Below are 3873 nucleotides of genomic sequence, written 5' to 3' on the forward strand. Positions count from 1 at the left end.
CTAGAAAACACAAAAAAAATTGAATTAAGAGATGAGAGACCAAATGGCTATTTAAAACAGTTAAGAAAAATAAAGCACCTTTTATCTTAAAGGTTTTGTATAAATGTTATTTTCAAGAGGGAAATGTGGTCTAGTAGTGATTTTAGAACAGGGTTGGAGGAGGGGTCAACAGATGTTGAATTCTAAGCCCAGTTCTGACAGACGTGTTGTGTAGCCTTGGGCAGAACACCCAAACATCCTTGAGCCGCAACTTCAACATTTCCAAACTGGGATAACATCATCGTTGTGAAGAAGGTTCTCATCCCCTAATAACTACTTACGTTTGGGCCTTTTGTATTTCTTTTCACCTCCCATATCTTTTAAAAGATTCGCTAATTCACCACTATCAGGTAAGAGCAGTGCCCAGTTTATTGTGAATAAAACAGAGGTATATGCAGGTTACTCAGTTTTCATAAAAATCAGAGAAAAAGTCAGCGCCAGAATTGAGATTAGAATTCAGGAGCCTCTGGCTTTTTTCCCCTATATTCACATCTTTGTAGAAAGTTATTACAACTGCAGGAAAATGACTGATCTGGAGATAAGGGGGATAGTCCTTGTTAGTCTGCTTAGTTTATATGAAGGTGGTATGACTTATGATTTACCTTAAGTAGGTATGTCAGATTTACATGAAGTAAACAGAAAAAACAAACATCTCTCTGAAAACAAAATCATAACATAGCAACCTGAACAAGAACCCAAGAGCTGGTGAGGCCACCACAGTGCAGAAACAACCTGGGGACAGATTATGTTTCATTGATTATTGTTGTTATAGCAACTCTGCTCAGTTTCAACTTTATTTGTAGCACTTCTCCACTCCACTGCCTCAGTGTTTTATCATGAAGCCCCCATTGCATTATGTATCAAAAAACAGAGTTATTATTTTACTATTCTAATTTCATAATCTTTTGCTTCTCACACACTCTGTACTTAGGTGAATTTCAGTGCTGATTAAATGTGTCAGACCAACTTTTCAGGAGATAGGAAGAGAAGTGCAGTACAGCATTAAAGATGCACTTCATTCTTACAGGTAATTGTAATAAGCAGGAAGTCAATTAAGTCAAGATATTGGCTACCAGGGCTGACAAAAAACTCTACCAGTGAAGGGAAGGTTTGGCTGAAGCCAAATCTAAACTGAAGGTTTTAAAAATTATATTTCTAGTCTACACTGTTGAAGAAACGCTTAACCAAAAAGGGATTTGTGTAGGGCAGCTGCCAGACACCTTTCCAGGCTGCTACCAGACACCTCCAGTTTCACTCCCCTGCTGTTCCTCCCTCTCCCAAGCACCAGGCACGAAACTGACAAACCAGTCATTTTCTTTGCTGCTCTTAAGCACTTTTTAAGCAGAAGCAGCTCCTCAATTTCACTCGCATGCTTCCCAAGGGAAGTTCTAAGCTGTAGGAGAGGCGAGCAATTTCCCCACAACTTAGAGAAATCCTAAAATATAGAAAAGAATGTACAGGAAAGGATTTCCAAGGGTGACACTTTTTACTGGATCAACTGCATGGTTGGGATAGATTTAGACAAGATTTCAAATGTGGTTCATTCTTCTTCAGGTCGTATCTACAGAAAAGTTATTTACAAAGTTAACCACTGCAACTGCATTACAGCAGACAGCACTAAGAACAGATGTTGCACTTACTGCAGGAGAAAATGTAAGAGACAGTGATTTTAGGCTGAACTGAATCATCTCAGAAGTGCATTAACTCTAAAGTTTACCAACATCAATGCCAATCTTGGTAGCTATGCCACTGGGTCTGTAAAAGCAGTCAGCTAATGCACTTTTCTGTGATGAATGGCCCATTCGTCTGAAAAGCCATTCTACAGAAATAAGGCTCTATCTTTGAAAATCTCACATAAGCAAGGATGGCATTCTGTCCGACTGGAGGAGTTCCCATTTTCAAGATCCTCAGAGCAGGTCTTCACCCTCAAGCCCTTGCTTCAGTGTTCTGCTTTATCAAGACAGATATATCCCAAGGCCACCCAAGCTTCAACCTGCATTCAGCAAAATCTTTTGGCTTCCCACCCAAACAATGAGCACAAGATTGTATAGCAACTCAGGCCTCAACTGACTCTGCTCATACTGCTCTTAAACCCAAACTTAACTGTGCACACTGGGTTACAAGCCGAGTACTCTACCTCCTGTACCAGGTGACATGGCATGCTCAAGGACTGGCCAGGGCCCAGGCTGCTTCAAATACAGACAGACAAGGCAAGGAGGAATGTAGCCTGCAAGCTCCTCAGATTTGACTGTTGTTAGACAGCTGGACCATTTGAACATTAGAGAGCTGGAATTCTTCCAGTCACCAAGACACTTCAGCTTTCCTTAGACCCGAGAGTAAAGGTTAGAGCATGGTCAGGGTCCTATAGTGCAGTTTGGAGGAGTTTGGTGGGCTCCTATAACATTCAGTTGTCAGATGGCAGCTTATTTAACCGCCTATCTTTGAGTGACCTTCCTCATAACTGACAGCAGTATCAGATGACGTCAAATGGAGATGCAAAGCTGAAGAGTCCATAAACCCATCCCCTGAAACCCCACTGATTTGAATCAACTCTATAATGACTACACTGACACATGTAATTTCTTGTTCCAACACCCTCCTGCCACCTGGTCTACCAGTAGCTGATTAACCTGCCCCTTCTCCCCGCTTTATCTTTAGCCATCTGGTTCCTTTATATCCAGCTACCTGTGCCCTGCCTGGCACTCTTAATAACTGAACACTCAGTGCTCTCTGCTCTTGTCCCCTAGATCTTACCCCTCAAGCCTAATCCCACTCTTTGCACTCTGCCAAATCGCTCCCACTAAGGTCTATAGCCACCTTTCCTTCCTCTCCAAGACAAGGGCCTTTCTCCACTGATGACTCCATTTTCCCTGCCTCAGGATTTCCTGAATCTCCCACATTGCTGAGACATTTTCAGTGTTTGTCCTGGTGGCTCCTTGTACTCCCCTCTCCCTCTCTGCTGGTGGCTGCCACAGCTCTATTTCTTGCTCTCATGGATTTGCCACTACCTCGGGAGGATCCTAATCAGCATCCCATTTCTGCACCTACTCTCCCGTCTCTTCGGCTCCTAATATTCTCCCCGGGTCTGCTCTGCTGCCTCCCATTTCCATCCCTAGTGGCAATCCATGACTGCCCTTGTATGTCAGACTCACCCACATTGCCATCTTGGTCTCTTCCCTCTTTCTAACTGCTTAGGATATGCCCTTTCCTTGCCATCTGCTCTATCTGAGCCTCTGACCATCTCATTTATGTCACCTTGTCCCACGCCACTCCAAAGTCTGCTGCCACCATCCATCCTGCTGTTGTATATCCTCCATTTTCAGTGAAGCTCCTTTCCCTCACCTAAAAAACCCAGTCTAATCTTACCCTGCCTACACTCCTGTCCTAGTTTCCTCTTCTCACACCCACTTGCTCCTTACAGATCCTCCCAGTCCCTCTCTTACTCCTTCCTTCATCACCTCCTCTCTATTCCCAGGCTTAATTTACATTACAGGGCTGTTGCCCCCTTCAGCTATAGGCATCAGAAGTTTTTCTGTACCAGGTTTACCACCCCTCCAAAGCAGTGAAAGCCTTCCTCTGCCAACAGAGCTATATCCATGATAGGGATTTGCCAGTACATCTATACAGTGTAACACCCTCACAACTCTAGCCAAGGCACATATGCTAACAGAACTGTGCAACAAAGACAGAACCTCAGATTTCAGTCTTCCCCTCACTTTACTCTGTTGCAAGTCCCATGTCTCCTCAAAATCTAGCTCTTCCTCACCACTATTGTCTGAACAATTATCCTGCATCTTATCACTTCAGGAGGGTCAGAAGCCCAACCCCACTCCA

The sequence above is a fragment of the Alligator sinensis genome, unplaced genomic scaffold, assembly GCF_000455745.1.
Source record: "Alligator sinensis unplaced genomic scaffold, ASM45574v1 scaffold998_1, whole genome shotgun sequence".
NCBI classification, from domain to species: Eukaryota; Metazoa; Chordata; order Crocodylia; family Alligatoridae; genus Alligator; species Alligator sinensis.